Below are 9817 nucleotides of genomic sequence, written 5' to 3'. Positions count from 1 at the left end.
ACAAACAGATTCATCCTGGAGAGGGTTAAATCAGGCTGCTCCTTGGAGGCAAGGATTCTGGGCCTTCGTCTGACATTCTTTGGACATGTTGTAAGGAGAGACCAGTCCTTGGAGAGGGACATCATGCTTGGGAGGGTGGAGGGATGATGGCGCAGGAGGGGAGATTCTCTATGAGGTGGATTGATTCAGTGACTGGGATAGTCGGGATGGGTGTGTCGGAGGCAGTGCGATTGGCACAGGATAGGGCAGGATTTAGGGCAAGCGACTCGATGGCACATAACAACAACAATATGGAAATAAGATGTTTATTTCAAGAACTCTTCCTTTGACGAAAATAAAACTTCTAAAAAGGAAAGATAGATACTGTCTCTACAATACTGCTTCTTTTTTTTCCTGATAGCAAAATTCAGAGCCTAAAACACTGCATTAATTACATTATTCTTTTGATACTAAAAGAGACACATCCAGACTCTTTGAAACAGTTGTGGCCAGATGGAAGTATGATGGGGATGTGACAGTATCTATGAAAGTTGTTGGATTGACTGCTCTGGGGACCAGAACTTGAGATTTCTCTGCAAAGCTGAGTGGAGGCAACAACAGTGAGTGTTTCTCTCTGGTTGCTCAGTCTCTGTCCCAGAGCCTCTGCTTCACCCGCTGAGGCCTCCAGCTTCAGGAGGAAGGACAATTTGGTCTCCTCTCAATTTAATCCTCTCTCGTCTGCTGAGACCTCACCAAGGGTGCCAACTGTAAGGATGGCTCCGGGTTGCAAACACCTGTCCAATAGGAACTGGACTGAGACCCCCCAACTCCTTTCACACTGGCCCCAAGATAGGTATCAGATGGTGCCGACTTCTAGTCACGCCAACAGCACCCTGCCACAGCTTCACAATTTGCCGGATATTTAGCAGAGTGTGGGATTTTAATTTTCAACTAAAATAGCAAGTAAACCTGCAGGAAGCGTTGCCAAAATCAAAACCCATGTGGCTCTGCTTTTTCCACCTGATCCTGGAACTAATCCTTTATTCTCATTGTGTTTCTCAACCTAATTAACATTCATTTGGTGCCACTGTTCTAAGCCCTTCGCATCCAGGAACTCTTTTAATCCTTTTTAACACTTGAAGACAGTTGCTCTCCCCACTTTACAGGATGTGAAAATGAGGCACAAAAAAACTTAAAGCATCCAAGGTGACAGAGTAGGAAATGGTAGAGCTGGCATGCAAACCCAAGGGCAGTATGGCTTCAGAATCTCTTAAGACCTAACACCAATTTTGTCCTCTTTGTATAGATAAATAAGACTACACACTGAGAAGTTACTCCTTTGACTCCATAAGCCATACAGCTTGATTCTGGCCTCTTTTATCTGTAAGTCCTTTTTCTTCCTGCTCATAACAGCCTTAATGAGGCATATGTTAGAAGCCCTTGGCTATGTCCTCCAGTCCATGTGTTTTAATTCCAGTATTCACTGTATATCTCTTTAGACTTGTAACTTCCTGGAGGGCGTGAAAGTGGCTCACTCTAGGTTCTGATTCTCCTTTCCAGATTTCCAGGCCTCTACAGGAATTAATGCAGATCAGATCAGCACCTCCTGATGGAACTAACCGGAGGCTAATCCTTCCTGGCTGCATATCAGACAGGACCCTTGGTTCACCAAGCTAGTTACTTGTGATACAACAGAGAGTAACATGTTTAGTTTCTGCCTCCAGGGAGACAACAGTGCACATATATGAGTAAACTAAAGTCCTTGTGAAACACAATTCAGAACCTAATTCCAGGTGGAAGGTTCTGAAGAGAAAGTGTGAGGCCTCAGCACACCTCTGTCAACCACAGGTCAGTGCTATTCAAGGCTCTCACAAGGCTCCCTGCATAAGGTTTACAGAGAGGCTCTAAGATGGGGCATCATCATGACGACTGAGGAGTTTTAAGTCATAAAGTGATATGATTTATATTCGGCATCCAGCACAATGATTAACAAGTGTTAACATTTATTGAGCTAGTAGCCCTCTGTATGTAGTTTTCATTGCATCTTCACAACTATGCCATAGAATTGGTATTACTGGCTCCATTTTATAGATGAGTTACTGAGGAATGGAGTTAAATCATGAAGTGGCAGAGTCTGTATTTGAACCCAGACAATCTAATCCTAACACCCTAACACTCAAGCCTATATATATAATTTTAAGGAAAGTTTATAAAGAAATTGGATGTCTATTCATTCCTTGTTGCATATTTTTCTCCCTATTCCCCCTCCCCCCTGTTCATTTTTTTCCTTTGGAAAAAAAGTTCTTTCATTGTTATACAATCGTCCCCTCCACCCTGGACTACTCTACTATGCAACTCTTATTCTGGACTCTTGTCATGCCAATAATACCTAATCATATATTCCTTTTATACAGTTCTCTCTCTCATATGTTTCAATGCCATGTACATTATTTATCCCCTCTTTTCTTAGTTTTCTCCAACCCCCATATTAGTCCTGTTTTACAATAGTGGCATTATACAGTATTTGTCTTTTTTGTGACTAAGATATTTCACTCAGCATAATGTTTTCCATGGTCACCCATTTTGTATAATATTTCATGAGTTCTTTGTTTTTCAGTGCTGCATCATATTCTACTGTGTTACTATACCACAGCTTCTCTATCCATTCATTTGTTGATGGGCACTTGGGTTGTTTCCAACTCTGCTACTGTGAACAAAAAGCAGCAACAAACATGGGTGTGCATCCAAGCCACTATTTACTGAGAGCCCTGCCACCTTACTAACAGGACCACACTACAGGTATTTAATAAATGTAATATGTGGTAACCATGGGATCACTCACTCATTGCTTCTAAGTCAGGAATCAACTCACTGCTAACCAATCAGAGATCTGGAAGCTATAAACCAACTGGCATAGATTGTCCTTCTTTCTCCTGCAAAACTGCTAGTAGATTGCAGTCGTTAAAGAAGTATGGCCTTCAGGTTAGCAGAACAATTACCTACGGACTAGGCTCCTAGAGCTCCCTAAACACAGAATATTACCCGGCAGCAGAAATTAATGAACTACGATTCACACAGATCATTTTGGGAGGCTGGATTGAAAAAGACTCATCAATAACCTGTGATATACACATGACACAACCTTACATGCTGAAACTAAGGAGGACATGAAACATTTGTTGCAGAGGGTCAAGGACTATAGTCTACGGAATTAAGACCAACATCAAGAAGTCAAAGGTTTTCATCACTGGGCCAATTAGCAGCATCATGGTAGACAGAAAGGAGATAGAGATTGCTAACAAATTTCAGTTTGCTCAGTTCCACAATTAACATGTTTGGTACTAGCAGTCTAGAAATCAAAAGATAAATTGCACTGGGAAAATCTGCTGTCAGGAACCTTTCCAGAGTGCCAAAGAGCACCCATGCCAGTATAGAGACTAAGGTGTGCTAATCCAAGCTATGGTCTTTGCACTTGCTATACATCAAAGAGCTGGATAATAACTAAGGATGACAGAAGAAGGATCGATGTCTTTGAGTTCTGATTCTGGAGAAGAGTATTGAACATTCCATGGACTGCCAAAGAGAGCAAACAGGCTTGTCCTGGAGAGGGTAAAAGCAAGTTTCTCCTTTGAGGCAAGGATTTTTAAGTTCTTTCTCACATATTTTGGGCATGTTGCCAAGAGAAACCAGTTCTTGGAAAAGGATATCCTGTTTAGAAAGGTAGAGAGTCACAGCACAAGAGAGGAAGACCCCAGAGGAGATGAATTGACACAGTAACTGGGATAATGGGAGTAGGTGTGTCAGAGACAGTGAGATTGACTCAGGATAGGGCAAGGTTCAGAGCTATTGTACATCAGGTTGCTATGAGCCACAGGCAACCTGATGGCACATAACAACAACAGTGTACACACAGCTAGATAATGTTCTCAAGGGCATTAAGGCCAGATTCCCCCTCCCAAGGGAAAAAAAATAAGCAATCTTAAAAAGTCATAGACTTATGGTTCCATTTACATGATGCTTTCAAAATTATTGCTGTTGTTGTGTGCCATCAAATCAGAACCAACAAATAATTGACTCTCCAATAAGTTTTCCGAGGCAGTTAGTTAATTGCATGGGAGGAGATTGCTCATTCTTCTCCTTCAGAGCAGCAGGTGAACTTAAACTCTGTGACTTTGAAATTGCAGTGCAGCTTCTTAGCTAGACCACCAGAGCTCAAAATTATAGAAATAAAGAACAGATGTGTAGTTGCCAGGGGTCAGGAGTGTTAAGGATGAAAGGTGAAAGTAACTGTAAGGGGTGGTACAAAGGAGTTGTGTGATTAACAATTCTGTATCTTGCTTGATGTGGTGGCTATACAAATCAGCACAGGAGATAAATCACCCAGAACTATATACACACATTGTACCTATCCCAGTCTCCTTGATTTAACATTACATTCACAAAAAACCCAAAACTAAATGAAAAACTAACAACCCACTTCTGCAAATTCTGACTCATGGTTGAGTTCCAATGAGAAGACAAGGCCCATCTCTCTCCCTTAGAATGACTGCTAAATTCAAACCATCAGCCTTTCCGTAAGGAATTCAAAACATAGTGGTGCAAAATGCCACTAGGCTCTCATGCACCTTGCATGATAGTTACGTAAAAAGGCTTTGGTGGTGTAATGGTTACACTTTGGCCTAAAAACCTAGAAGTTTGAACCCACCCAGTCCTCTATGAGAGAAAACACTGGAAATCGTCTTCCACAAAATCTTCGGCCAAGAAAACATTATAGAGCAGTTCTGCTCTGTTATGTGATGTCGTTATGAGTGGAAATTGACCTGATGGCACACTACAAAAAGGCTAAGTAAGTAAGTAAGATGTGGTTAATCACTAGGAAACTGGAGGAAGGATACTAAGGACACCTCTATATTTTTGCAACTTCTGTGAACCTAGAATTATTTCAAAATAAAAAGCAAAGTTTTTTAAACCCCATAGATTCTGCTTTCATCATTCTGAGTGGGGCCTGCATTCCAGAATGTTTGAAAAGCTCCTCAGATGATTTTTCACTGTAGCTAAGAATTAAGAAACCTGGAGCAAGTATCTCCATGAAAGCCCCTCTGCCCACTGACCTTCTCAAGAGCCTGGAGTCCCTGGGTTTGCAGGCAGCCATGTGAGTTAGGGAACTGTCATCAAGAATCACTGCCATGATGCCAGGGGAAGCACGTGCATGTGGAAAGCTTCTGGTAGAGACCAGAACAGTGATGGGGCCAGATCACTACAAGGCTTCTCATTAAAGGAGGGAGGGCGGCAAGCAGGGTGTCCCAAAGCAGAAGGGGAGGGATCAGCAAGCAGTCCCATTAAATTTCCGTTTTGGTCATTTGTTATGCTGCTTTGCTCATTTTCAGTATTTCTGCTAGTCTGAGCCCAGATGCCCATGAATGACCCACATTAAGATTTTCTTCCTCCTGGCAAAGGTCCTGTTACGAGGTCTGGTATTGAGACCTTGTTGATTAAATCTTTTACCCTGTCCTGGGAGAAAGATTGGGTGAATCCCAGATGGCCAGCACTGACTTTTCATGTTATAAACTGTCTCCTGGACAGACTGCATTAGAAAAGGTGCCAAGCGTCTTTTTATCACCTTGCAATCCCAGTGTAGGTTAACATTTTTCAAAGGGGTTATTAAATTGGTATTGATTAAGAGCAGGTCAAAAAACCAACTGCTTACATTTGACAGCTGGCCGCTCAGGTTTCTGCTACAAGGCTCCAAAACTCCAAGAGGGTTTCAAATCAAGGAAGGAAATAGATATTGGGCATTTGAAGCACCCCAGTTTCCCTGGGACCACTAGCAAGATGGGAGCCACGTGTGCCTCCACATTAACACGGTGGCCACCCACAGAGTCTTCTGGGCAGCTGCAGAAGTGAGCCCTGGAATGCATTTTCTGGTAGCAGCATCTGGGTAAGTGGCAGACTTCCTGGCTGCCTCTTTTTCTTTTTTACAGCCTCTTGGCTGTCTGTACACAGAGATGTTCTGGCAGCTGGGGACCTGCCTTAGGGCGGATTTGGGGTCGGGAGTCCTGATGAGCAGCTTTGTTCTCTTAAACACTATTGTCATCTGACTCACCTATTACAGTGAATAATTTGCTAATTTTGGCCATAAAAAACAGTTCTTAGACAATATCCAGTAATGTGTCTTTTTATGTCGATCAGGGAAGTATTTTCCTGCCTCCTCTTTGTTTGATATGGAAATGAGGCAGATAGCTTTACAGCCAGCCTGGAGTTGAAGCACTGGAGAGAAATAAAATTGTGTCCACCACAAAGGTGGCAGGGCTGTCTTCTATGAGTTGGTGACAAATTAATTCTTGAAAAACAAAACCTCTCAAAATAAATGAACATCAAATTAGAGTTCCCATAGGTGTGCAGGAATGCGTATTTAGCGTCTATAAAACCTATATATTAGGCAACATAGAGTAAGTGATACCACTATTTATAAAGCTCACTTGGTAGAGAAATTAATTTGGCTGGAAAAGTACAGTATTTCTAAATCATATGAACCAATGAGTCTACAGTCATAGTGCAGGTTGGGGCAGATCCACCTCCAAGTACCCACGCACAGCACTACTGCACAAAAACAAGACACAAGCGAGCAAAGCGTGCAGGTATAATGAATCTCTTCTTCCTCTTTCTGTTCTTTCCGGCTAAAATAAGCCCACAACCTACCTGCTTTGCTCTTTTCCAGCCCATAAAAGAAAGTTTCTGATAAAATCACTTACACTTGTTGAAGATCTAACTTCACATTAATGGAAGGGTATCAGCCAAAGTGTTACTTTAACTAGTTGTTTGCAATTTAAGACTTATCTCTCCTGGCTGAAAACCTTTGTCCTTTTGCAGAAATCTAAAGTATCAATGGACAGGTAGGGATAGGAGACCAAAGAAAGGACTCCATGATTTTCCCCCTAACCTTAGTTTAGGGGAGAATCTGGTCCTGCAGGGAACTGGATTTAGCTAATACACTAACACTTTTTTGTGACTCGGCTTTATGTCTCCAGGTTGTTGTTGCTGTTGTTACTTGCTATTGAGTCATTTGCGACTCTCTATGTACAAGAGCCCTAAACCCTGCTCTGTCCTGTGCCAACCTCATTGTCTCTGACACACCTACCCTCATCACCCCACTCACTGAATCGATTCCTCTCATCAAGGGTCTTCTTCTCCTGCACTGTCCCTCCACCCTCCCAAACAAGCCCTCCAAGGACTGGTCCCTCCTTGCAACATGACCAAAGTATGTCAGATGAAGTTTCATAATCCTTGCCTCCAAGGAGCAGCCCAGTTACACCCTCTCCAGGTTGAACCTGTTTGTTCTCCCAACAGTCCATGGAATATTCAACACTCTTTTCTAGCACCACAGCTCAAAGGCATCAATTCTCTTCCTATCATCCCTAGTCATTGCCCAGCTCTCTGACGCATAGCACACAATTGCCAAGACTATAACCTTGATCAGACACACCTTAGTCTCCAGCCTGACATTACTGCTCTTCAGTATTATGGAAAGGTTCCTGACATCTGACTTTCCCAGTGCAATTCATCTCTTGATTTCCTGGCTGCTGGTACCAAGAGTATTGATTGGGAAGCCAAGCAAACTAAGAATGTTAACAATCTTGATCTCTTCACCATGCATAATGATGCTGCCAATCAGCCCAGCAGTGAGAATCTTTGTTTTCTTGATGATGAGCTTCCATCCATATTGAAGGCTGCAGTCCTTGGTCTTCTGAAGCAAGCACTTTAGGACCTCCTCACTTTCAGCAAGCAGGGTTGTGTCATCTGCATAATGCAAGTTGTTGATTAATCTTCCCCCAGTCCTAATGCCACATTCCTAATCCTACAGCCCAGCATCCCGGATGATCTGTTCTGCATATAGATTGAAAAGGTATGGAGACAGAATACATGCCTAGTGGACAACCTTCCCGATTTTGAACCATGCAGTGTCTCCTTTCTCTGTTCTGACAACTGTCTCTTGGTTCAAATATAGATTTCTCATAAACACAATCAAATGTTCTGAGATTGCCATTCTTCTCAGATCAGCCATAAACCACAGATATAGACATTCCTCTGCTACTCTCTGCTTTCAGCCAAGATGCATCTAACATTAGCTAAAATATCCCTTATACTATGGCCTCTTCTAAAACCAGCCTGCAAAAACGGCAGTTCTGTACTGACGTGTAGATCCCATGGTTTTTGGATTATTTTCAGCAGAATCTTGCTTGCAAGATTAATATTGTTCAAAATTTTGAATATTGTTCAAAAATTAATCAAGAATATTGTTCAAAAATTTCCACATTCTGCTGGGTCACCTTTCTTCGGAATAGGAACAAATATCCATCTCTTCCAGTCAGTTGGCCAGCTGGCTGTCCTCCAGATTTCTTGGTACAACTTAGTGAGCACATCCAAGGCAGCATCTGTTTGTAGAAATATGTCAAGAGGTATGTCGTCAATTCCTAGAGCCTTGTTTTTTGCCAATTCTTTCAGAGCAACTTGAACTTCTTCCTTCATCACCACAGGCCACATACATTGTTTCATGAAATTCTTCCGTGTCTTCCAATTCCTTTTGGTATAGGGACTCTATATACACCTTCCGTCTTCTTTTTAATGCTTCTTGGATCATTTAACATTCTGTCCAAAGCATCCTTAAGTATTGCCACTCATGGTTTGAACTTGTTTTTCAATTCCTTCCACTTAAGAAATGCTGAGCAAGTTCTGCCCCTTTGATTTTCTGACTCCAGCTCTTTGCATATTTCATTATCTTGCTTTGTCTTCCCAAATTTCAAAATCTTGACATTTTCTGTTCAGCTGTTTAATTTCTTAATTTCTTCCGTTAGGTTTTGCTTCTTGGTGCTCTAATTCAATATTCAAAGACTCATCTGACATCCATCTTGGTCTTTTCTTCCTCTTCTGCCTTTGTAATAACCTTTTGTATTCTTCATGGACGATATTCTTGATATCTTCCCATAGCTCATTTGGTCTTCACTCATTGGTGTTCAAGACTTTCAAGATCTTACTTTATTTCCAGTACCAATGTTACTCTTTCTTCTTCTGTTGTCCTGTACCACTGAGTCAGAACAGACCCACTGCTGATCCTCCAGAGGGTTTTCAGTTTTAAATCACATGTAAGGAGAGTGACCATCCTTCTCCCATGAAGCAGCTGGTGGATTTGAACCATATGCCTTTGGGATGGCAGCACAGATTCTTACCACGATGCTACCAGAGCTCCCTACGTATTTCTTCTTCTATGTATTGTTATTTTAAACCCATTGTAAGCATTCAAACGGACCAAGGGAACACACTGCATGGTTTAAATCAGGAAAGATGCACATCAGTACAGTATCCTTTTTCTATACATATTCAATCTGTATGGCGAGTAAGTTTCTTGAGCAGCTGAACCAAATAAAGAAGAATGTGATATCAGGATCAGAAGACGACTCATCAACAACTTGCATTATGCAGATGATACAACTGTGCTTGCAGAAAGTGAAGACTTGAAGCACTTACTTAAGAAGATCAAAGACTAGATAGAGCCTTCAATATGGATCACATCTCAACTTCAGGGGAAAAAAATCCCCATCACTGGATAAATAAGCAATACAATGACAATTTCATTTTATTTGGATCTACACTCAACAGCCATCAAAGCAACAGTCAAGAAATCAACAGATATGGAGCACTGGGGAAACCTGCTCTCAGGGCTCTCTAAAGTGTTAAAGAGCAAGGATGGAAGTTTAAAAAGTACAGAATGCCTGACCAAAGCCATGGCTTTTCAACTGCTTCCCAAACAAGTAAAAGCTGGCCAATGAAGAATTGATGTCTT

The sequence above is a fragment of the Elephantulus edwardii genome, unplaced genomic scaffold (genome assembly GCF_000299155.1).
Source record: "Elephantulus edwardii isolate Elephantulus edwardi_28Jun2011 unplaced genomic scaffold, EleEdw1.0 scaffold00001, whole genome shotgun sequence".
In the NCBI taxonomy this organism is placed as follows: domain Eukaryota; kingdom Metazoa; phylum Chordata; class Mammalia; order Macroscelidea; family Macroscelididae; genus Elephantulus; species Elephantulus edwardii.
This window is presented reverse-complemented; position numbering follows the sequence as displayed.